The sequence below is a fragment of the Rattus norvegicus genome, chromosome 2 (genome assembly GCF_036323735.1).
Source record: "Rattus norvegicus strain BN/NHsdMcwi chromosome 2, GRCr8, whole genome shotgun sequence".
NCBI classification, from domain to species: Eukaryota; Metazoa; Chordata; class Mammalia; order Rodentia; family Muridae; genus Rattus; species Rattus norvegicus.
The window spans coordinates 72,232,019-72,258,349 of record NC_086020.1 but is presented as its reverse complement, the minus strand read 5'-3'; the positions used below and the strand labels follow the sequence as shown (position 1 = coordinate 72,258,349).

General features: G+C 34.7%; 1 protein-coding gene and 1 long non-coding RNA gene across 2 annotated transcripts in view; one reads left to right on the top strand and one right to left on the bottom strand.

Annotated features, from left to right (window-relative positions):
• Cdh12 (cadherin 12) overlaps positions 1-26,331 on the bottom strand; it is a 1,234,181-nt gene that overhangs the window by 1,177,690 nt on the left and 30,160 nt on the right. The window lies entirely within an intron of this gene.
• LOC120101087 (uncharacterized) lies at positions 19,552-20,479 on the top strand. Its single transcript, XR_005501472.2, has 2 exons — positions 19,552-19,758; positions 20,308-20,479. It is a non-coding gene; the product is annotated as an uncharacterized LOC120101087 (long non-coding RNA).

Below are 26,331 nucleotides of genomic sequence, written 5' to 3'. Positions count from 1 at the left end.
GGTGAGTAAGCGGGAAGTGGTGGGTGGCTGTGTGGGGGAAAGGGGGTTACATTTGTAATGTAAATAAAATATATGCAATAAAAAGATATGATATAAATAAATAAACACACACACATACACACACACACACACACACACACACACAGAAGAAAGTGACTTCCTCTCTCCAAAATTCCTTTCTCTTGAGTGATAAATCTGTACACACTCTCTCGGTGTTTTCTTGTGTCCTCACGTATGCTAAGAGGAAAATCCTTAGGGTTTTTCTGCTACCAATAAAACGCCAGGTAAAAAATAGTTGCTAATATATTCTATAATTTATCAGGACTGCTAAAGTCATTATACACAGCGATAGTTTTTCCCACAAAATCCAAAATTCAATGCATAACAAGGCTGTTTCTTATTGTTTCTGTCATTGACTCTATTAAAGTTAAACTATGAGGTGTGAGAGAAGAGAAGATGGTTGATATGGAAGGGAAAAGAGAGGGCCAACCATAAAATATTGCTAAATGAAACTGGTTCATGTGGATTTGTGGTTTGGCTTTGGTTAAGTAAGGAGATTTATTATAACTGCGTTTGATTAATATTTTCTCAACTTGTAGAAAAGACTTGGACTCAGCACTATGTAATGATTCATGCTTGAGGTAAATTTCCTTTTTGAGGAAACCGACTCTGAAGGCTTTGGTTGTTTGCTCAAAGAAATTTTAAATTTTAAGTCAAATGATATAGATGTTAACCACAGCTTCAAAGCAAATTGATTGTAACACCGAGGTTAATAATTGATCAAATGACGAGTGTTCTAATGTGGCCAAGGTGAGGCATACAACTTTCAGAGATGGACAAATGTTAATATTATATAATTTAAAAATACACATACACTGGTTATGAGGAATTGGGACATAAAGAGCAAATAAGACTGGAAAACCATTTCCCATTTTATTCTCTTTTAAAGTACTGGTCAGGAAAAGGTCACCTAGAAGCAGAATTTGGATGTATGAAACTTGGGAAAAATATGAAGCTGAGAGGATATGATACACAGACTGAAGGAATGAAAACACAATGACTTGGGGTACAGCTTAATATTTGTTTACATATTTTAAAATTGCAAGATATTATTAGGTAGCAATGTTTACTCTCAAAAAGGCATTACCTATTCATATATTTTACAGTGATAGTTATAAGATAAAAAACACAGCAAATATAAATAAACAATAGTGGATTAATGTGTCTAATACCTTCCTATAAAAAGAATTGCCTGAAACTAACATGCATATTATTTGAAAAATTTTCCATTCATATGAAGACTTCTTCAAAATTGCACAAGTGTTATTGAACTAAATGGATATGGTCACAAAAACAGTTGTTTAAAAAATAAAATTTGTAATTGAGAATACGCAACAATCATTCAACCACTCAGAAAGTAGAAACCAGGGATTGTATTTAAGGCTAGTCTGATATAGGCAGCAAGATTGGCTCAGAAATAAAATCAAATGAAATAACAGAAATAGTAATCACAATAAAAAGTGGTTGATGTAAATAGGTATGAGAAATGACAAGCCCAAGGCTAAAATTACTGTTGCTTTTCTATCATTTACTTTCAGTTTTTAATTGATTCTTGAGTATATGGCTAACAAATTCTGTATCATTAAATTTAGTCATAGTTAAGATATTTCCCAGGTAAATCATCAATTTAAAAAAATAACCTATTTTTATTATATTTGTAATATTACCACATGCTTAAAGTGGTAAAATTTGAATATTTTATAGCATTATAATTTTAACTCATATATTTACATTCATGATTATAATATATAGAGTAAAAAATGTATAGTTATATATTAGAATGTACTTTTGGAGATGTAATAACAAGTGAGATTTATATATTTTCTAAATCTTCAGTATCTCTTCTAATTGTATAGTTTTGATTGTATGATCATAAATTTTATAGTTTACTTCATAGATAGAAGAAAAAAATCTCCATGGCAATAGCAACCTCATAAGAACAGCAATACCAACCAACCAGAGCTCCCAGGGACTAACCCAGTACCTCAAGTATGCACATGGACAGACCCATGGCTCCAGCTGCATATATAGCAGAGGATGGCCTTGTTGGGCACAAATGGGAGGAGAAGCCTTTGGTCCTGCCAAGGCTGGACTCTCCAGAATAGAGGAAGGTCAGGGTAGGGAGGCAGGAAGGGAAGGGGTGTGTGGTTGGATTGGGGAAAGGGGATAACATTTGAAATGTAAATAAAAAATATCCAATAAAAAAGTAGGGTACAGAGCTCGACAAAGAATTCTCATTCGAGGAATTCCGAATGGCCTAAAACACCTAAAGAAATGTTCGATATCCTTAGTCACCAGGAAAATGCAAATCAAAACAACCTGAGAGTCCATCTCACACCAGTCAGAATGGCTATGATCAAACGCTCAGGTGACAGCAGATTTTGGTGAGGAGGTGGAGAAAGAGGAACACTCCTCTATTGTTGGTGGGATTGCAAGCCGGTTCAGCCCCTCTGGAAATCAGTCTTGGACACAGTACTACCTGAGGACTCAGCTATACCACTTCTTGACATATACACAGGAGATGCCCCAACATATACCAGGGACCCATGCTCTACCATCTCCTTATATTCTTTTATATAAGCACATTGCAGAAGATATTTCTGTAAAAGTATTAATGTTATATCTCTTACAGAACTCATGTAAAATGTAGTAAGAACATGTTGTAACACAAATTTAATATTTGAGGATATTATCATCTTAATTACTTTTCCACAGGCTACATATTCACTTTTACTTTAAACTTAATATCATTATATGGCAACTTATTATGAATTTTTTTACATTGATCCAGTAAATTGATACTAAATTCACTTTCTTGAATAGTTTAAAACACTGACTGCTCTAACATTTTGCCTCTAGTGAGCATAACTGGAAAGAGATAAATAATGTTTGCATTTCCAAATTCATTAATTTATGTTTGTTCAAAGAGAGAAGTAGACAAAGAACATGTTGAAGCCCATAGGGCAATTATTACCTTTGAGACAAGCTCCAGATTTTAGTGATGATAAATCTCTAACAATCTTTTAATATCTTTTATTTGACAAGAATTTATTGAGCAAGCCTCAGATCCACACATTGTACTAATTCTTAAGTATCCACAAGAGAATAAGACAGCCCTAAACTTCACTTAGTACAAAGGCTAATGCTGAAGATAAAATGTATAAACTTTCAAGGTTGCAAAGCCAATTATTAACTATTGTTCAATGAGTATTTCTCTTTTTTTTACCCTTTGTTCAAAGGCATATTTTATTTTCTCCATGGATATTAACACACACATAAACAAAAGAAACCTCAAAACACTCCTCGATCTAATTAAGACATGAAGTCATTTATAAACCAAAATTATTTGCCCTGTGAAGCCAAAAGCTGAAGGAATACTGTAGTAATTAGGAGCAAAATGGTAAGTTTATTAGGAGTGCATAAAAAGTACCAAGACGTTGAAGACTCTAAAGGTCTTTGTCACTGTAGAAAAATCCCTGCTTATGAACCCAAATTCTATATATCAGATTTCCCATGGTAAAGTGACTATTCATTTTTAAAGGTTCTTATAGAATATGTGCCCCTTGATGTAGTGATTCCTATTGGGAGAGAAAACAAGAAGTTGAATAGTCAAGGTATTATGCCATTGACTGAGACTTGTGAAAAGCTTGCTTCTGGATCTAGGCAGGAAAATGCATGCCATCACTTTTTACTATGATACATCATCACTTGTATATTCATAACATTGAGGTGTTTCTTGTGAAACACAGAGAACTGTCATTTCTTCATGAGAATAGGGGTGTTAGATAAGGCTTCAAATAAATTAAAACATGTTCATTTTATTAAAGTGAATTATTGAGGGGAAATTTTTCATTAAAAGAGCTATTTCTCCATGGTGTGAAATTGCACAAACCCAATAGGCTGGTGTTAATGCAATCAGAAATACCACAGGCTACAAGGTACAAGAAAGCTAAGAAAACTGAAAGATGGAAATTATGTAGTGTCACATAAAATGGTCTAGAGACTGCCCAATGACAGTCACTTACATAAAGGGCAATAGAGTCCCCCTTTCTATTGTCAGGGCATTCCAATCAATATTCCGTGAGAACACAGTCATGAAAGAAGAGTGGCATATAAAAGGAAATTGTCTAGTAGAATAGTCAATGTGATAGCAACATGGAGAATAACTTTTAAGAAGAACATGACAAATATTCATATGACCCCACTTATCATTGTATATAGGGCTTCGACAAACCTTAAATTCTTACATAAAGAGGTCAGATTATCCAATTAACTAAAAAATAAGTACATAAGATTACATAACAATTTTTTGAAAATTTGGAAAAGACAAAGCTAAAGACCCATAAATACAACTCTTAGGAATGTACATCCAAAAGATGCCCCACCATGCCATAGGAGTACATGTTCCACTATGTTCATAACAGCCTTATTTGTGATAGCCAGATAATGGAAACAAGCCAAATGTCCCATGACAGAAGAATAGATGCATTTACACAATGAAATACTACTCAACTATTAAGAAACGTGGTTATCTTGAGGTTTGCAGGCAAATGGATGGAACTAGAAAATATCCTGAGTGAGGTAAATCAGACCTAAAAGGACATGCATGGTTATGTTCTCACTAATAAGTGGATATTAGACAAAAAACTACAGAATACAAAAGATACAGTCCACAGAACTCAAAAAGGTCAACAAGCTGAAGGGTCCAAGAGAGGAAGCCTTGGTCTTACTTGGGAGTGAGAAGAGAGCAAACACAAGGTGAGAGGGAGGACCAAAGGAAGGAAAGAGGACAGAGGATGAGGTTGGGGGAGAGGGGAATATTATCTTGTATTGGGTGGGTGGGGGGAAAGTACTGAGCCCTGAGGGCCAGTAGAAAGAATGGAAACAGGCGACCTTGGAAGGCATTAGGTTGGGAGGACCCTCTAGAATATACCAGAGACCTGGGAAGTGAGAGACTCTCATAATTCAAAGAGGGGACCCTGGATGAAATACCCTACAGTAGGGAGAGGGAACTTATTGAACCCACCTCCAGCAGAAAGAAAGGACATCAAGTGAGGGATGGGGTTAACACACAGTCAAAGCTCTAATACATAGTTCTTCCTATCTGAAAGAAATGCAGTGATGGAAATGGAACAGACCCTGAGGAAAAGAAATTCCAGCTACAAGCCCAAAGTGGGATCCAGCTCAAGGAAGGCCCTGAACCTGATACCATTACTGAAGCTATGGAGCATTCACAAGAAAGAGTCCTACCAAGTTTGTTCTCCAAAAGACCCAACAAGCAGCTGAAAGAGTCAGATGCAGATATGTGCATACAACCATCGAACTAAAGCTGCTGACCCCTCCAGTTGAATTAGGCAAAAGCTGGAGGAAGCTGAGGAGGAGGGTGACTCTGTAGGAGGACCAGCAGTCTCAATTAACCTGGACCCCAGAGATCTTTCAGACACTGGATCACCAACCATGCAGCATAAACCAACTGAAATGAGATCTCTAACACATACACAGCAAAAGGCTCCTGGGTCTGGGTTTGGTTAGAGAAGATGACCCTGACCTTTAAGAGACTGGAGGCTCCAGGAAGTTTAGAGGTCTAGTGGGGCGAGTGGTGTGGAGACATCCTGGTGGAAAAAGTGGTGTGGAAAGGAAGTATAGGCTGTGGAACAGTCGGGGGTGGACCGTGAGGGGAATAAAATTTGGAGTTTAAAAATAAATAAATAAATCAATAAATAATTATATAAATAAATAAATAAAATACGATTACTTACCAATGCAGAACCTTGGTATGATTATGTATGTGCATTGGCTGTATCAACACTCTAAAAAAAAATCTAATCCCACAAATATCTATGTCTCCTACAATATTTTTATTAATCATTTTATTAATCATTTCAAATGGTATCCAAATTCCCAGTTATACCTGCACAAGCCACCATCATATCCCCCCTCTTCCACCTCCCCTTTACCTCCATAAGGGTGCTTCTCTACCCTTTGACCTACTCCTGCCCCACTACGATAGCATACCCCTATGCTGCGTTATCAAACCTCCACATGACCAAGGGCCTCCCCTTTCTTTGATATCAGATAAGACCATCCTTGACTACATATATGTATCTGGAGCCATGGATCACTCCATCTATGCTCTTTGGTTGGTGACTTTGTCTCTGGGAGATCTAGGTATTCTTTGAACAATGCATATATTGATACAATGTATTGTGACAATTTTCATCACCGAATCCCTGCTTAAAGTACTGTTTCCAACACATCTCCCTTCCAACTCCATGTCTTCTCTTTAGTCGTTAGTTGCTAAACACACAGAGTCTAATTAATGTCTCCTACATCCACCTGGACATGAGGTTAAACATGTGGGAGTATGGATAACCACCAAATGCAATCTCCACCACCAAAGGAAAGGGATGGTCCTTCTGTTATCACTCATTGACTTCTAATAGCAGTGCATGTAGGAGTGGAGACAGTATGCCTTTTCCTCCATCTAAGCTATTATTTTCACCTGTTAAAAGTGAAAGCACTTAGCACTTAGTGTCTTCTCTTCCAGATGCTTGAAATATATAGTACAAAATTCTATGGTTAATCTGCTGTTCAGTAGCATAAAAAATCCTTCTCATTACTATGGAGTTGATAACTTTCATCCATGATAGATGCTCTACAACTATCCAGACTCAGATCTCAAGACATTATGAATAAGACAATGGATCATATTGAGAGTATAGGAACATATGTAGGAAATGAACAACCGATTTAACATTTTATTCTTCATCCAAAGCTTCTTTTGTGCTAATTACCACTACAAGCGTCTACTTTTAAAATGTGGATAAGCTAATAAGAATCAAATTCAAACAAGTGTTCATTACGTCTCAGACAGTACTGAAGGGCATTAAAGTACATAGGTGACTGAAAACATTTGAGGATGGAGCCTATGCAAGCACTGATCCACGCATTCAGCACCCATGGAAAAGTTGGATAGTGGCTGAAAATAGCAAGAAAAACAAGGAATTTCAGAGGTTAGGTTTTTGTCATTCAAATGCAGCATTGTGTTTGGAAATTGGAATTGTGTGGGCATTGTCCAGGAAAAAGGTTGGGAACCATAGAGATCTCAGTGAGAAGGGAGACAGGAATCATTTAAGGAAAAAATATATAAAATAATTACACATTATAAGCAGACAACAAGATTTATGTAACATTGTTACAAGAGAGTGCAGTGGAGAAGATGACTTCTCAGAGGATGTTTGTAGAGGGAGTTGAATGAAATAGAGGAAGAGTTGAGCTGAGGAGATTAAAAGATTATGTGCCTGTGGTGGAGAGATGATTGCTGCCATCAAGGTGAAGTGTATCCAAATCGCTTGACCTTCTCTGACTAGGAATTGGATTAGTTTCCGGGAGAACTCAATGATGCAGGGGAAAAATTTTTTCTTTATACATTCAGAGGTGGGTTCAGTCAGAATATTGATAATAGAAAAAGAGGTTTCATGCTCTACTAAAAAGAGATGTGTATAGGATTTTAAATGGTTTTCAACTCAAATGTGACTAAAACTCTTTATTCTAAAATATATGGAACAAGTATTAACCTATTTTTCAAAGTACAGTGACAGTGTTGGTATCACAGCAGATTCTGAATTTTAATAGTTTAATAAACAGGACTGTATAAAGGCTGCAAAATAATAGAACATTTGTGCACATTTATGAAAATACTTACCTTGAACTCATTCTGATTTTTTTAATTTTTGAATAATTAATATATGAATATCGTATTTCTATAGTTTCTACATGGCCCCCTCCTCCCATGTCTCCTCATCACTTTCTTTCAAGTTTATAACCTCTATTTATTTATTATTTCTATTTAAATTATATTATGTGTGTATCCATGCCTATAAATGTTGCTAATATGTGCATGTGTTTATGTCTGATAACTTTGGATTTGATAAGCTATCAAAGGCCTAGTACATATAGAGAAATTTGTTTCTTCTCAAGCAGCAATCTTTTTCTTTGTAGATCATCATCTCTATTAGAGGGCCTGAAAAATTTCTCTCATTCATATTTGCATACCAATGGGCATGATATGCAAATCACAAGTATCTCTTATTTAGGTAACCATTAAGGTGAGACATCTTGGATACAGGGTCCTTGCCATGTCTGTAAGACACTATCCAGCAGTAGTTATTATGACCCCTGGCCCTGACTATATTTCCAAGTCTCCTTTTGTGATATTTTCTTCTGTTTCACACCTTGTGGTTGTATTAGAGATACATAGTTTGGGTCTACACAACCATGACCATGTATTCTCCGCATTTTATCTAGTTGTATATAGCTACCATAAACTATCTAATAAGAATCGTTGTCCCAGGTATGGAAAAGCAATTCTCTTCAAGTTTTGGTCAGATAAGTCAAAATGTCATCCAAACCAATATAAACTTATAAACAATATTATCTTAGGTACTTGGAATTTGAAGGTAATTTTCTATTCCTGAAGACTTCTTGTATATCAGACACAGGACTCTTCATACACAGACAACTATTTCTCATTGACCATTTAAAATATTTCTTTATGGCAGTAGGCAGACACTCTTATTTCAAGTGTGACACCATGGAAATTTTCCTACTTTAATTCATGGTGATAAGGCCTACATTGACCCCCCCATATGTATGTATGTGTGTGCATGTGTGTGTAATATAGGTATAAGTACTATGTTTATAGTTTATAAGCCAAATTTTGGAACTTATTTAGAATGTAAACTATTTCAATAGTTATAAAAATAAATCAGTCTTAGTGAATAAATTAAAGTAAATGCAAACTATGAGATAACAAATAAGTCTAATAAAAAGGACAACTATTGTTCTATAAGTTAAATGAAAGACTAAAATTAAGTTTTGATTTTATATATATATATATATATATACATATGTACATATGCACTGCTATGTTCAGCCATTGTTTGGTTTGTGGTGTTTATTACTGTATTGTCAAAATGCAGCAATTGATCAGATATTTTTTTTGCTTACTTAATAATACTAGTGATGGAATATCTTATTTTATATGTGCAATTTTAAAGTGTATCTCACATAATAATTAATAGATAAATGAAACTTATTAACACTAACTAGGGTGTGTATTCTTGAATGGGATTGAAAGACGCAGTGTTTTTATTTTTCAAGAAATATGCTGTAAAATTATACAAATTATGTATGATATCCTGTCAGATAACTGTGAGAGGAAAAATAAAAGACTAGAGAAATAAAATATTAGAATTCTCAAGCCTGTCGGAAAATATTAAGAGAATACCTAGTGTCTAGAATAGGGTTCAAGTTTGCTTAAAACTGAAAGATGAAATCTGTATGAGGAATCTGGCCCTCAGACCCTGAACGTTTGTGAAGATAATGGACAATTCTTGGTCTAGCAAGGACAGGTCAAAATAGAGCTCATTTTCGATGAAGTGCACTATGCACAGGATATTCTTTTGTACAGTGGAAAATCAGCAGTGAGAAATATGTCCTTTCTTCCCTACTGGCATCTACCATATTGTAGTTTCTGTCATCTAAGATGCTTTGGAACAATCCCTGAAGAGGGAGCAGTGAGGTGAGTTACGATTGTGAATTCTGTCTCTTTATGTAACTCTCACAGGAAGAAGAGACAAGGATTACTGAAAGTGTTTCAAATTAAGAGAGATGAAATATAGGAGAGGAAGTTAGTTCTCTAAGAACGGAATGCATGATATGGTATACCGTGCTGGTGGTTGCTAAGTGGAAGAGATCAGTGAGGTGCTTGCTAACTGAAAGGCAAAGGGATTACCCATTTTATCATATCAGAACAGAAAGGAACTGGATTGTAATTTCAGGGAAAATAAAATTAAATGGAACTAAAGGCCACAAGAGAGAGTCTAAAAATGCCTGTGTTTAAAGCAGATCATTCTTGAAGCTATTCATGGAGAACAGAATCAGTTTTATCTGTACAGTCAGTTTTCAGAAGGTAAATTTCACTTCTATTTCACCAATGACTTTCTTTTTTCATTTACATGTAGTTTGTACTTTGGTCTGAGAATTGTTTGCTTTTTCCAAAGATATTCCCATTAGCAGATAATAAGCACACATAAGTTCATCTATTCTCTCGAGAAAATAGCCTTGACAAGATTGAAACTGAGATTTTCCATGCTACTTACAGTTATATTTTGCCTGGTCTTTAGATTTTTTTTTCCTCCAGTCCTCACAAGAGCTTAATGTATTGATGTGCAGATCTTGGCGAATCAGTGAGATTGAAAAGGCAAATGGGAGTATTTTAGCAAGCAAGAGGAGATCAATTTGTCAGACTTGACATGAATCACAGAGGAACAGATTTACTTTCCCTGGACGATTAAGCCAATATAGCTACTATTGAGTGGAACCATTTACTTACTGCCATGCAAAACAGATGGATTAATGTATTCATCTCAACCCATGTTTTAAAAATTAATTAAATATGATGCAAAACAAAAACCAGAAGCATCTTAGCAATCCTGGTTCTAGCACAAACATCAGTAACTTAGATTCTTGGACTCCACTTCAACACCCATTTTATCTAGAATTATGTCAAGTAGTAATTCAGCAAATTTCCTTATCTTTTAGTAGAGTTTATGCTAGATTAAGTAGCAAAGCATAAGAAACAGCCATGTTAATGTGTTTTTAATCATATACATAGGAATGAAACAGACAGTGATTTCTCAGATGAAAATGCTTAAATAACAACTTGAGTCATGTTCTATTCAATCTTTTCTACACTTCTTGAAGGAAAAAATCTTCTTCCTGAACTCTACCCTTATTTTACTTTAATCTAATTTAAACTGAACTGTCCTATGGTTCTGAGCTCACAAAGACAATATTATGCTTCTCAAAATTCTTTTTAAGACTTCTAAAATAGTTTATTTATATTAAAAACGTGTTGTATTTATCCTTACATTCCATTACTAATAATGATATTATTCAGATGTGAGGTTTATTCATTGAAAAACAAAATACAGAAAATGTGTAAAAATAAAGATATTCTTTGTTATTATTTATCATACATTGAATCTTAGCATAAATTTCAAAACTGATATAACTATTAGACGCTTTGATGGCTAATTTCAGAAAATTTACCAAGGTTTACATGTTTGAATGATAAATTTAACATGAGTAATTGAATGGACAAATATTTAAGTTGCCTGGAAAGTTAACTACATGATGCTAATTTTTTGAAATACTTTGATTTTTATATATTTGGCATGTTAAATTATATAATATTTATTAATTTTACATTAAAATGTTAAGTATTAAATCAAGATTAATACATTTGGTCCTGAATTTCAAAGATTCAGTTTCAGTACCAATCTGTAAATTACAAAACAAAACACCCTTGAACAAATAATTATTTGACTTACAATCATTTAATTTTACTGGTATTTTTTCAGCAATTTTCTTAGTGTTATTCCAAGCATGATGTTAGGAGTTTTGGTTACACTACATTTCCACTACATGGAATATTACGCTGTTAGGAATCATCAAGGAACTGAAAGTTGTAAATAGAGACATGGTGGTGGTGCTCAATATGTTGAAATCTATTTGACTTTATTAACTTAGTCACTGGCAAGATGCTTTGTAGGAATCCTGATGTAAAGGTAGTAAAGATGATGTAAGAGTAATAGAAGACATGCACTAGGAATTACATGCATCATTTAAGTGAATTCTCTTGCACTTGTAAAAAAATTGAAAAAAAATGCATAAAATGTTAGAATTTTTCAAAACCTTAAAAATGACCCAGTATTCTTTGAGTATGGTCAGATTACTAGTCTTATTTGGTGAAGTGAATATCCTTTAGTCATATAATATTTATGATAGTTTGAAACAGAACATAGTACTGCAATTTGTTTAATGGAGAGAAAGGCAATGATATAAGGCAGTGCCAAATTTAATTATCTATAGTCATACAAGCAAATTGTAAATCAACCTGAGTTGAGGACTAGTATTCTAATATTTGGTATTTTCAATATTGAAGAGGATTATTTATTTACTACATTTAGTCCTGTGACTTTTTAAGATGCTAGTCCATCTGTAATTCTTCAAATCATTTAATAAAACCTTAATTTAACAGTATTTATGCTTCATAATATAAAGCTTTGTATCGTTTTATTACAAATGCCTTAGTTTAATTCTGATACTAAGCAGGAAGCAACATCAATAAATTAATATGCTCATTAAAGTTGTATGGTTTAATAAATACAATTAACAGGAAGCTTCTGAGTATAATTTATCATTCATCTAGTCTATAAAATGGGGAAACCTCTATCCTTTAGTTTAACTCATGCATAGAAGAAATTGAAGCACTTATTAGATGTTGTTGTATTAGCACTGTTAATCTTAAGTTCCATGCAGCATGGTTGTTCTGCTCCAAGTAGATGCTGACATAACATCTGTAGTCTTTGGAAAACAGAAAGTACTGTAATCATGAGAAGGAAAAGGACTGTATAATATCTAGGTCATTCTTAAAATTAGAACATAAAAATTAAACTGCAGCAAAACATGTTATATTTTCAACAACGTTCTGTAAACATCAGATGATAGACTAGACACAAAATCCTAAAAATTCCACTTTCTCTCTTCCAAAGCTATTATCAATTAGTTAATATCTGCTATCCCAGTGAGTGAGCATTTAACTATATACTATAAATGAAGCCACTTGACATGCTTTAAAATTAAGGCCTGGCATCTCTCATTAATTAACCCACAGCACTAGTCAATTTCTCTTCAAGGATGTCTTCTGTGCTTCTCATCAAATGGTTTTATTGTTTCACATTGTTTATGTGTGTGCACAGGAAACCCTTCTTTGAACCTGCTTCAGTAACAGTAGGTGACCCATCATTGACTCTATTCATGTTTTTGCCCATTTTTAAGAATTTTCCTTATTGGAAGAGCATTATTAATTGTTTAATTTATTCTGTATATTGTTGTGTGTACATGTATGTGGGAGCCTGTGTGTGAGAAAATGTGTTTGTTGAAAGTAAAAGGATGCCACAGTTAGAACAAGATGAATATACCAGATGCCACTTATTCTCAGGATAGTTGTATGATGAACAAGCAGTACAAAAGATATACTTTAAAATGAAAATATAGAAAATAATCATTAAAAGCATTACACCTCAACTCAAATTTTTAAATTTTAGTTGTCATCATTTTTGGAAATGGTAATTTGAGCTGAACCAATTAGACACACTTATATTCTGGCATGAGAAACTATAAGTCAAGCAATAAGGTAGTGACTTTTTTTGGTTATATGACTCGAGTCAGAGACATAATACCTTGGATATGTCAAAGGGTTAACACATTGCTAGTAATGTCTTTTCAATAGGTAAGTATGTACATGTTCAGATAGAAGAAAAGCATATGCACTTAGGGAGCAAAGAGATTCATACCATGGTAATTGTTTATCATCTTTATCTGGCTTTGTGAAAGTTGAAGAATCCTGATTGGGCCACTTAATGAAAAACATTTGTATTTTTGTAAACATGTTTAAGATACTGTAGTGTGCATGCGTGTGCACGTGCACGTACACACACACACACACACACACACACACACACACATACGTAACAGAAGTATGGACCTATTGTAATTTCATTACTACTATATGCAATTAAAAGAAAATATATTTAAATTAAAATAAAAAGGAATCTTACAAAGGGCAAAACTGAGCTCTCAGATGGTAAATGTAAATGCCCCATAAACCTAACATCCGGAGTTCAACACCTAAATCTAGCCGTACTATCACCCAACTGCAATTCAAAAATTCCCACAGAGAAACAAGAAGTAGAAACAGAAGAATTTCCTGGCATGAAAAGTTCAATGAGCTAGAAATATTTAGTGTAGTAGAATATTAAAGAAGAGACAATTTCTCAAAAAGTCTGAGAACAGAGTTCACTTATAAATGTTTTCTATTACTCTCACAACCACAGGGTGGTATGCCCTGTGCTTGCAGTTGCATAGAATATATAGATAGTACACACACACACACACACACACACAGAGAGAGAGAGAGAGAGAGAGAGAGAGAGAGAGAGAGAGAGAGAGAGAAACAGATGGATATAAAATGATTAAAGAACATCCAATTTGTACGTTATAATAAACTAATAATAATACACATAGATGACTATGAATGTCATAAGGCATAAACTAAAAATAACTTCCATTTCAACCTGAGAGTAAGTGGTGTAAGTTTTTATTGAAAGCCAAAGTATGTATAATATCTATTATTCATTAAATAGAAGTTAAAAATTAAAAATCAAATAGTGAAGGTTACTTTTATTCTTTTTATCTTTTTTGAAAATAGATATTTTCTCATACATTATATATCTTTATTATGGTTTTCTCACCCTCAACTCCTCTCTGCTCCTCCCCCAGATTCATACCATTTCTGTTTCTCATAAGAGAGCAGACAGGACTCTAAGGGATAATGAAAAAAAAATAAAACAAAACAAAATATAATATGATAAAACAAAACGGTCAAAAGACAGAGGATGTGGTGCAGTCTATTGTAGGCCCTGTGCCTACTGCCTGAGTCTCTGTGAGTTCATATTAGCTTTGATCATGCCAGTTGTAAATGCGTTGTTTACCTGATATTATCTATCTTCTCTTACTCTTACACTCTTCCCGCCTACTCTTAGGAAATGTTCCCTGAGGCCAGAGGGGAGGGATCACAAAGACATATATTCTTTAGTGAAGAGTGTCCCATTCTTTCACTCTTTACAACATACCTAGTTATAGGTCTTTTTAATTGTCTCCATGCAGAAAAAGTGTCCCTGATGATGACTGAGCAAAGCATCGATCATGAGTATAAGAGAATAGCATCAGGAATCATTTTATTGCACTATACCTTTATTGAACAGCACTAAAATCTATATCCATGAGCTATCTTGTCTCTGGTTCCTAGTCATCCAGGAAGTGTTGGGTATAGGATCCATTTCAGGATCAACCAGGAATTGGTTGTTTATCCCACAAACTTTGTGCTAAATTGCCCTAGTACATCTTGTAGGAAGGACACCATTCAGATAAAAATGGTTTGTGACTGGCTGTACTGGCTAGTTTTGTGTGTCAACTTGACACAAGCTGGAGTTATCACAGAGAAAGGAGTCTCAGCTTAGGAAATACCTCCTTGAGACCCAGTCGTAAGGCATTTTCTCAACTAGTGATCAAGATGGGAGGGCCCGGCCCATTATGGGTGGTGCTGTCCCTGGGTTGGTAGTTTTCATTCTGTAAAAAAGCAAGCTGAGCAAGCCAGTAAGTAACATCCCTCCATAGCCTCAGCTCCTGCTTCCTACCCTGTGTGAGTTCCAGATCTGACTTCCTTTGGTGATGAACAGCAATGTGGAAGTGTAAGCTGAATAAACCCTTTCTCCCCAACTTGCTTCTGGGTCATCATGTTTGTTCAGAAATAGAAACCCTGACTGAGACCCTGGCTTATTTGCATTTCATTTTTTGGTAGTATGCAGAGTATCTTCCCACACCAAGGTCAATGAACATGGTGAAATACTTGTAGGCACAAACTTGATATCCATGTTCGAATGAGTTGTGTAGACCTTGTCTTCAGCAACGGATCCTTGCTGTCATTTGTGGAGAGCATCCTATCCTTGGCAAAAGTTAGGGTTGTTTGAGATTTCTCCAGGACCCCTATGACCAAGTACTTAATGTAACTACCCAACTTATTTATATGCAACCCGATGCCAGTAATAGATGCTTGATTTGGTAACTAGACATATCAACTTTGTGCTTTGTGTTCCCCATCATTTCTGATTTTTCTAAGCCAAATACTGGAAGCTATTTTCAAAGTGGCTAAAGCAATGCAAGGCAAGAAGTCACAGAAAATTGTAAATGATGAGTGGTCATAAAAGAAACTGAGAACAGCGAAAGTATGTCAGGATTACAACTAAAAATTGTCGCTCAGGATTTAAAAATTAGACTGAAAAAAACATACATTTGTACAACTTAACTCATACACACCCATATTTAAAATAAAGATAAATGATTATATATATTTTTTCACCAAACCAAGTACATCTGTGGTTACACTACTATAATCTTTAAAAAAGGAAGTGATGAAATAATACTCTTAAAGGTAAGGAGGATCAGAATATAGCAATAAATTTGAATTTTTCTTGGGAATTATTGATTTCTGATCTGTATAAAATTTGGGATCTGCAAAATGATAATATCTGAAGAAATATAGATTTGCATATTCAGTTAGTTATTTTAATGATTTAATAGTTTGATAAACTAACCAGTAACTACATCTGCTCTAGGAAAAATCAAGCAGAAACTGATGATCATGTTTGTCGGTATGTGTATTCATAAGCAAACTTAAAAGAAGTAGAACCAGAAAGAAAAGTATCCTTCATTATATACAGTTATAAACTGTTCTCATTTTAAATTATTGTGAGGATAAAAGACTTGCACACTTTCCAGTCAGAAAATGTATAGAAAAGATCCTATAACCAAGAATAAAAACTTAATTAAAGATATAGACTTTATCTTTATGTCACTATTGTAGAAGATACAATAAATATTGGAACATACAAAAGTGTCAATCATTTGATTAGAAAATATAAAGCAATTAAGTGCATGTGTAAACATATTTTTGTTTACTCTCAATGTATCACAAGGCTTAGGATTCATAGAATCTACTAAGAAAAGACTGTGTATGAATGTTTTTTTTTAGGGAATATAAGTCAGATTTCAGTGGATGAAACTAATACTGGGGAAATACTCCTTAAGATTAGATACTTGTCAGCTGAATAAATTAGTTGATCATTTGGTTCTTTTTTTTTTCTTTTGGTTCTTTTTTTTTGGAGCTGGGGACCGAACCCAGGGCCTTGCGCTTCCTAGGCAAGCGCTCTACCACTGAGCTAAATCCCCAACCCCTAAAAGTTGATCATTAAACTTTTGATTGATACCTCTTTAGAATTTTCATTTGGATCTCTTATTGACAACACTTTATTTAAATACTAATTTATGTATGAATATTTAAAGTTATATTTAAACTTATTGAGTTTTATTATAGTTATATTGAGTTATATTTAAACTTATATTGAGTTATATTTAAACATTTAATCTGTATTAGACATATTGAATAACCTTTAAAACTGATATATATGGCTAAATCTAGTATCTGCTAATGAAAAAAATCTATGAATTTTTATCATGAGTAAACTAAAAGTATAAATATTTACAGTCATCAATCAAAATAAATTGCCTGGGAACAAATATTTGCACACTAGAATTTTAAGTAGATGAAAATTCCTACCTCCATAGAATTCTATGAGAGAAATTTACAGATTTTAACAGATACAATGGAAGCAGGTGACATTAGGGAGATTAATATAAGAGTAATGGAAAAATGTTGTCATATAAATTCTTGGTCACAAATTTGTGAAAATGGAATATATAAGTGTTTTGGTTTTGAAGTTATTGATTTTCAACAATATTTTGATATCTTGTTGAGAAACGTTTTAGAATACAGTTCCATAAATACTAGAATCTTATATTTTGAGAATCAAAGGTAATTTGTTTTTGATGAAAATGAAATTCTAATTATTTTATGATGTTAGAGAAAGGGAAGCCATATATTATCATAAGAAAAAAAAAACACTGCAGGACAAACATTGCAAAACCTAGTGAGGTGCCTGTAATATAAATATTACATTTGAGATTGAGTATTCTCTGAATTGCTTAACATATGACAGACACTGTCTCATATAATACTACATGTTTTGCATAGCTAGATGGAACAGAATAATTGAAGACTCCATATGGACTAGATTGTCAGTTTCCTGCACAGAGTACTGTTCTCCTTCCCTTATAAGAAAATCATATAGTCACGGCCCAGTCTGTGAATAGTAGAAGGAAGATTATTTTTCTTTCCACTTTTCTTGGGCTATTGCACATATTTGCCTTGGTCTGTGAGATGTTTCAAATATAATGGAAATGTACTGAGAATTGGAATATTTAAGCTCTTACTGACTTTTACTTGGTTCCTTTCCATTTCCATTCTCATTTCATCTGCTCTTTACATAATTCTCATCTCAGTAGAATAATAGGGTTCTACTGGTTACTGTTATTTATGCGTCTCCAGAATTAATGAACTTACAGATGTCCTCATTCCAGGGGTATGATGTAAAAAAGAACTGAATAAAGTTTGAAATGTAATATGTAGAGATTGACAGCCTTCCTCAAGTAAGCCAGTCACATGCTTGGCAGAAGGGTGACGCAAACTAGCACAAATAATTATTGTAGATCCTCTATTATGTTACAATATTATTAATGTCAGTGATGGATGTTCATGGACCTGAAAGCTTAAAGATTCTTTGTCTTCTTTGTTTTATATTTATAGTAGCTGTAACACATATCAATAGCACTATATAAAAAATGAGATCATGACTTTATATATGACTACTTAAGCTTAAATATTATAAAAATAATTATATAAAATTGAATTCTCATTCACATAGTCACAGTCTGACTTGAATTTAATCTCTTCTGAATCTAAATTTATTAAATCAAGAGTGATTTAATCTATATTGTGTCATGTAGAAGGCAGGATTAATAATTTGCATTTGAATCATTGGGCACATTTTTCTGTATTCTAAATATATGGAAACAACATTTAACCTATTTTTCTGGGGTATATATAAAGTAGCATAATTTATATCTATATTTTTCAAGATTTCTGAAACTATTACTTTGTCTGTATCCATGTATGTTTGTGTGTTTGTGCGCGTGTGTGCATGTGTGTGTGTTCGTGTGTATGTTTGTGTATGTCTGTGTGTGTGCGTGTGTGTTTGTGTGTGTGTGTGCATTTGCGTGTGAATGTGTGTGTGTGTGTGTGTGTGTGTGTGTGTGTGTAAATGGCTTTGCAGTTTGCACACTGTGGTAAGAGTGAAACCAAATGAGAATTTGGACTTAAGTGAGCTACTCAAGACATGATAATTTTTTTTTGCTATTTATTATTGCAAATTGAAGTAATACTCATTTACAAAGAGTTAATGAGGCAGTTTCCAGTTTTGACATTCTAATTAATTTGTAAATTCTGCATTTAAATCTATTCCCATTGATTTAGGTTGTTGTTCTTAATATGCTCATCTTAAGTTTGCTTTTAAAATCATTTTATATTTTATAGAAATGCAACATAATTTTCCTCTAGTTCCTCCCAGTTCCTTCCTACCTTCACAGTCACACAGAGGTCTAGGGAGAAATAATAAAATACAGTAAATTGTTTCAATTGATAACCATCTGCAATCAGTGCTCTACTTTATTGAATCATTGTTAGATTTCATTCTGAGTTGAAACTTGTCTTTGTCTTCTCTAAAGGAACAGAACTGATTTCTTAAACTACCCAATAAGAAGTGCTCTGAACAATCCAACAATATCTACCTCACAATGGAAAGGCCAAGAATTCAGCAGTAGGTGTTCTCTAAGGATATCTGACTGGACAAAGAAAGCAGGGAGGGAGGCCCCATGCCCTGCATTAGATGGCCAACATGACATCATAATTTGATTTCGTAGGAAAAGAAAATCAAATGATTCACGAAATGGTTCTTATAAATGAAATTATTTTGAACATATTTAAATTTCATTTTAAACATAAAACCAATAATTTTATTTGATGTTATACAAATACTGGATCGTATGGAGCATGAGGTAAGGCACGAAAGAGAAAGACAGAGAGAGAGAGAGAGAGAGAGAGAGAGAGAGAGAGAGAGAGAGAGAGAGAGAGGGAGAGAGAGAGGAGGGAAAGGGGAGGGAGAGGGAGAGGGGAATGGGGGAAAGGAAGAGGGAGAGAGATTTGAAAACTAATAATTATACATTGTGTTTTAAATTGGTATGAGACCTACTTTTTGAATCACTGATAGCCTTAGTTGTCTTTGTCAGTGTTGTCCTAAGGAACATTAATGATTGTATTTGGCCATCTTATAGGATATGCTCCGAGCATTCTAACAATGTCTGTCTCACAATGGAAAGGACAAGAATCCAGCAGTTTGCTGCTGACATTAGCTTATGTATTTGCCGTATTCTGGCTGTGTCTCTCAGGAGAGATCTACATCTGGTACATGTCAGCCTGCACTTCTTTGCTTCATCCATCTTATCTAGTTTGGTGGCTGTATATGTATGGGCCACATGTGGGACAGGCTCTGAATGGGCATTCCTTCAGCTTCTATTCTAAACTTTGCCTCCCTATTTCCTCCCAAGTGTATTCATGTTCCCCTTTTAAAGAAGAAGTGAAGCATTCAGATGAAGATGTAAAACTTACAGCTCCTTCTATACCTTTCCTGCCAGAATGCAGCCATGTTACTGCCTTGATGATACTGGACTGAAACTCTGAACCTGTAAGCCAGCCCCAATTAAATCTTGTCCATTATAAGACTTGCCTTGGTCATGGTGTCTGTTCACAGCAGTAAAACACTAAGATACATATATTATCTCCAGTCTCGCTGGGAATGTAACTATTTCTAACATAAAATTATGAAGCAAATTTTACAGAACTACCTCTTAAATATTGGGTGACAAAGATTGAAATAAATTTATAGAAAGCTTAAAAGTTAAATTTCATTATAATTCTCTTTGGTTATATGTAGAATTTCAGATTAATAGAATGACTGTCAAGTGAAGTCTACCAAACGTGTAGCTAATAATATTCTTTGACTTCTAAATATGCACCATTTTTGCTGATATTGAAAATATATAAAGCATATGGTTCTGTAAATGTCAATTTGTATTAATAGGAGATCTACAAGTGACAGTAAGTAACAACTACTGTTTCAAGTTAGAAGCAATGCAACAGATATAAATGACTTTGAACCTGCATACTTTTCAAGGTTTGATGATATGCTTTTATAATATATATATATATAGTATATACATATAATATATATATATCCCCGATATAAAAGGAAATTAAGAAATTAAGTATCATGGGGAACAAGTTTCTTTTCAATAAAAGTAACTTGTAAAAAACAAAAACAAAAAGAAAAGAAGAAAGAAAAGAAAAAGAATCCAGCAGTTGTTCAATCTTCAGGGCTTTTTTCTGAACAGTCCAAACGTGGCTTTAGTGACCTGGAGACATGATAAAAGGCAGCTACTTTTCAATCTATGTTAAAATTCTGATGAAGCTGGATTTGAAAAAATCCTTCGCCAATACGATAGACAATCTTGTCAATGAAAATCATAATAGGCTATGAAATGCCAAAACTACAGCAACAACAAGAGGTACTTTCTTTCATGTTTTTTTTTCTTTTCTGATTCATAAATCAGCTGATTAAGAATATACAGGAGCATGCTGTCCTGTGAGGGGCTCCTCAGAGCAGTTGAGTCAAACATGTATACACACCAACAGCCAAACAGTGGATCGATCAGGAGAAAACTCAATGGAAGAATAGGAGGAAGGACTGTGGACCCTGACCAGGATAGGAATTCCACAGGAAGGCCAACAGAGTCAACTAACCCGGACCATTGCGGCTCTCAGAGATTGAACCACCAACCAAAGAATGTACAAGGGCTGGTTCTAGGCCTCTGGCACATTTGTAGCAGATGTGTACCTTGGTCTTCATGTGGATTCTGAACAACTGGAGAAGGGATATCCCAAAAGTTGTTACCTGTATGTAGGATATGTTCTTTTAGCTAGGCTGCCTTGACTGGCCTCAGTGGGAGAGGAAGAGCCTAGGCTCACAGAGACTTGATGTGCCAGAGTTGGGGGATACCCAGGGAGGACCCCAACTGTTCAGAGGAGAAGGGCAAGGGCTGAGGGAAAGATTGTGGAAGGGGAGAGTGAGGGGGAACAGTGACCAGCCTGTAAAGTGAACAAGTAAACAATAAAATTAAAATGCTCAGAAACTTGGGTTTTAGTTGGCTTTTGATGTAGATAATTTGACAATCAAAATTCGCCAACACAAACCTTAATTTCTCATGTATTTGAATAATTGTCTCATAACTGGTAGTGTAGTATTGGAAGATTGTGCTACCTTTGGGTATTAATTTTATCTTGAAGAAATGTCACTTCAAGCGAGCCTTTGAAGGATACACTTGCCTTGCTCTTCTGGTAAGGCCAGATGTGGAAAGTTCTGAATCATGTTCCTGCCTCACTGAGCTTCTCTGATGTCTTGTCCTCTAGGGAGGACTGGAGTCTCTTAATAGAGTGAGCCAAATATATCCTTCTTCTCTTTAATCTAATTTAATGGTTGCAGCAGCAAAAACAAAAACCACACTAGTACAAAAAATGTGGCAAAATGTATAGGTTCAACATTTATCATAGATAACTGGAGGTGTAAATTGTATACCCTCCTTTAATACCTACTCATATCCTCATTCCCTTTATTCTCCTTTTAGGAATTTGGATGAACTTCCTGTTTCAGTTCAGGTGTAACTGAAAATTCCACATCATCACTTTCGAGGATACAAATATACAAAGATGACCTCCATCTTTACTGACCTCTATAAGTATTCATACTCTCAGCTAAGTAAGTTAACAACGAACTGAATATTGAAGAGGGCAATGGTGTCTGCTTCCTTAAGGAACCATAGACTTTTTAAGAAAAAATAAGGGAATTTTCTGTGAAAATGATAGTGAGTGTTCATTCAGGTGTGAGAACACTAAATGGAAATGTGTGGTGCTCTGAGGAAAAGGCCAGAACAGGGAAGTAAGTGTGGTGACTACAAAATGTGTGTTTCAAACAACTCTGGAGTACTGGCAATGAGCTGTCCTGGGAACTATTTTTATGTAGCTATAGTTTGTTATAACTATGAAGTTAACATCTTTATACTTCACTGTGTAGAAGAGAGGAAGAAAGTACAACATTCAAGTGGTGGGTATGGCTCATTACCACTGGAGAGCCTGTTTAAATATCTGAGCAAAATGAGAGACATGGAGAAGAAAAAGATAAGATTGTTTAGTTATGTGGAAAAATAATCCAATGCATTCCAAACAGTAAATTAAATCTACTTTGGAACAATTTGGAGTGATCTCTAATCTGAGTGACTGAAAATGGAGGAGACTATTGTGATATAGATAAGCAAAAATGGATGGATAATATTACCAACTAGAGTGATACTTCAGGGAACTGTAGATCGCACCTGGTTATGTGGCCTTTTGCATCAAACACAGGTGGCTTCTTATTCCTTTGAGTTAACTTAATTGCTTTTTGTCATTGTCATTAAATGCCAATCTCTTAGTGAGTGTGCATTCATTTGTAAAAATAGAAAAAATCCATAACTCCATGGATTTCTGAAAATTAACTTTGATAATACTTCTGAATAGCTGAGTATCATTCATTATGGTAAGTAGACATGGCAGAGTGTTAGCCAGGATTGTTATAAATGTTATTATCAATGAATACAGGAGAAAAGTGATAGGTTTTAATACTATGCCTCAGAGTGTGAAAATCAAAGGATCAGACACAGTTTCAGGCATTCATCTTAGTATACACTTCATAAACATATTTATTCAAATCAATTTTGCTCAGAAAAAGAGTAAAGTGAAATGACTGGTAAGTGGGAATGTTATATAACTTCATCAGGAAACACAAACAAAAAAACAAACCTCAGAAACTATTAGGAATGAGATGAAGAGTTATAAACCATAAAATGTTATGATCTAAAATATTCTAAAATTATTGGTCAAACAGAAATAATTTTAAATACATTTCAACCCCCAAAATATGTCACTGGGATATATCTAGGATCATTTGGGTAGATCAGACATTTCAGTGTTATTTGGGCACATTTATTTGTCAAAATCAATAAGTAGTTTTTAGTTAGCAAAAAATTAAGACATGTTTTTATTTTTTATTATTTATCTGCTTATTTATTTATTATTTACATCCCAAGTGCTGCTCTTTTTTTGCCCTGCACTCAGAATCCCTCACGCTATTCCCTATCCCCTTCTCCTCTGAGAGTGTGGGAGCCCTTTGAGTAACCTGAAACATCAACTCTCTTCAGGATTAAGTTTATCCTCTTCCACTGAGACCAGACAAGGCAGCCCTGTTGAAGAATGATTCCAGAGTCAGGCTACATCATTAGGGAAAGCTCCCAGTCCAGTTGCTGAGGTTACTGACATGGGATCCTGAGCAGCAAGTTTGATAAGTTTGATATATATATATATATATATATATATATATATATATATATATATATGCCAGGAGCCATAATCTGGACCATGTATACTATTTGGTTGGCAGCTTAGTCTAGGACAGCTCCCAGGAGTCCAGGTTAGATGAGTGTGTTAGATTTCTTGTGGAGGTCCTATCCCCTTCAGGGCTTTGAATTTTTCCCATGATTGTTCTATGAGTGTCCAGGACTTCAGCCCAAAGTTTGGCTGTGGTTATCTGCATCTGTTTCAAACAGTTGCTGGGTAGAAATTCTTAGAGGACAGTTAGGCTAGACTCCTATCTGCAAGCATAACAGAGTGCCATCAATAGTGTCAGAGAATGCTCGCCCATGGGATGGCTTTCAAGGTGGAATGATTATTGGTTGGGCATCCCTTCAGTCTCTGCTTCATCTTTGTCCCAGAATTTCTTATAGATAGGGTTGGTGTCATTATCCCTCCACTGAGGATCCTGCTGGCTACAGAATGTGGCCTCTTCAGGTTCCATGACCCCACTGTTGGATAAGGTCCCTCGCATTGTCTCCTGGTAGACTGCCATTACAGGTCTCTGGGACTTTCTAGAGATTATCACCACCCACACCCTCCAGCCCCTTCATTAAGTAGCTGCTGATTTCCATTCATTCTCCTGGCCCTCTGGCCCTTTTTCTTGTCTCTCCTTATATTCTATCTTACCCCTCACCCAACATTTCCAATTTCATTTCCCATATCCTCTCACTCCTACTTTCCTCCCTCCCTCTGCATCCTATGACTATTTTATTATTCCTTTGAAGTGAGATTTAATCATTCTTCCTTGGACCTTTCTTCTTGTTTAACTTCTTTGTATCTTTGTGGTGTATCAAGTATATCCTGTACTTTATGGCTAATATCCACATACCATGCATGTCTTTTGTATCTGGCTTACTTTACTCAGGATGATATTTTCTAGTTATATCCATTTGCCTGTAACAGTCCTTGTTTATAATAGCTGAATACTGTATTACATTGTGTAAATGACCATTTTCTGAATCCATTCTTTGAGAGACATTTAGGTTTTTTCCAGTTTCTGCTTATCAAGAATAAAGCTGCTATGAACATAGTAGACCCTGTGACCTTATGGTATGTTAGGGCATCTTTTGGGTATATGGCCAGAGTAGAATACCTACATCTTTAGGTAGAACTATTTCCAATTTTCTGGAAACACACACACACACACACACACACACACACACACACACACACACACACACCAGATTGATTTCCAGAGTTGTTTTACAAGTTTCAATCCCACCAGCTATGGAGAAGTGTTCCCCTTTCTCCAGACCCCTTCCAGCATGTACTGTTGCTTGAGTTTTTGATCTTAGCCATTCTGACTGGTGTGAGGTAGCATCTCATGGTGGTTTTGATTGGCATTTCCCTAATAATCAAGGAAGTTGAACATTTCATTATGTACTTCTAGGCAAGTCAATATTCCTCTATTGAGAATTGACTGTACAATTTTGTACCACATTTGTTTTTAAATTGGGTTATTTGTGTGTTAGAGGTGAACGTCTCGAGTTCTTTATATACTTTGGATATTAGCCCTTTCTTGGATGTAGTGTTTGTTATTGTAGATCCTTTTCCAATCTGTAGGATGCCATTTTTCCTATTCCCAATTTGTTTTTACTATTTAAAGTCTAATATAACCTCTCTCTGGCCAGTAAACAATTTAGTGGTGTGTGTATGTGTCTCTCTGTGTATGCTAACATTTTATGGTTTATCAGTGGTATTTTTCAAATATATATAAACGAGATATAGAAATTTAAGTTTTTAACTTCACATAAATATGGGACAAAAAGTATATACTATGACATGACAAAATGTATATGCATGAAGGTTTCAGAATATTCCATCATGTTCCATCATGATGCTGAATAGAGAAGACTAAAAAAAGAGGGGGAATGTTTAAGTTGTGTCTAACAAAATAATGTCTCAGAAGAACACCATCTACTTCTTGTGGGCTTCAGGGAGTCTTACCTATAAAGTACTGTATTTAATTGTTGAACATGATTTGTATTGTAATTCCCAGTTATTTATTGATTTAAGAGCATAATTATGCTATACCAGGATAAAAGACTTAATGGAATTTAGGTAAAAATGAT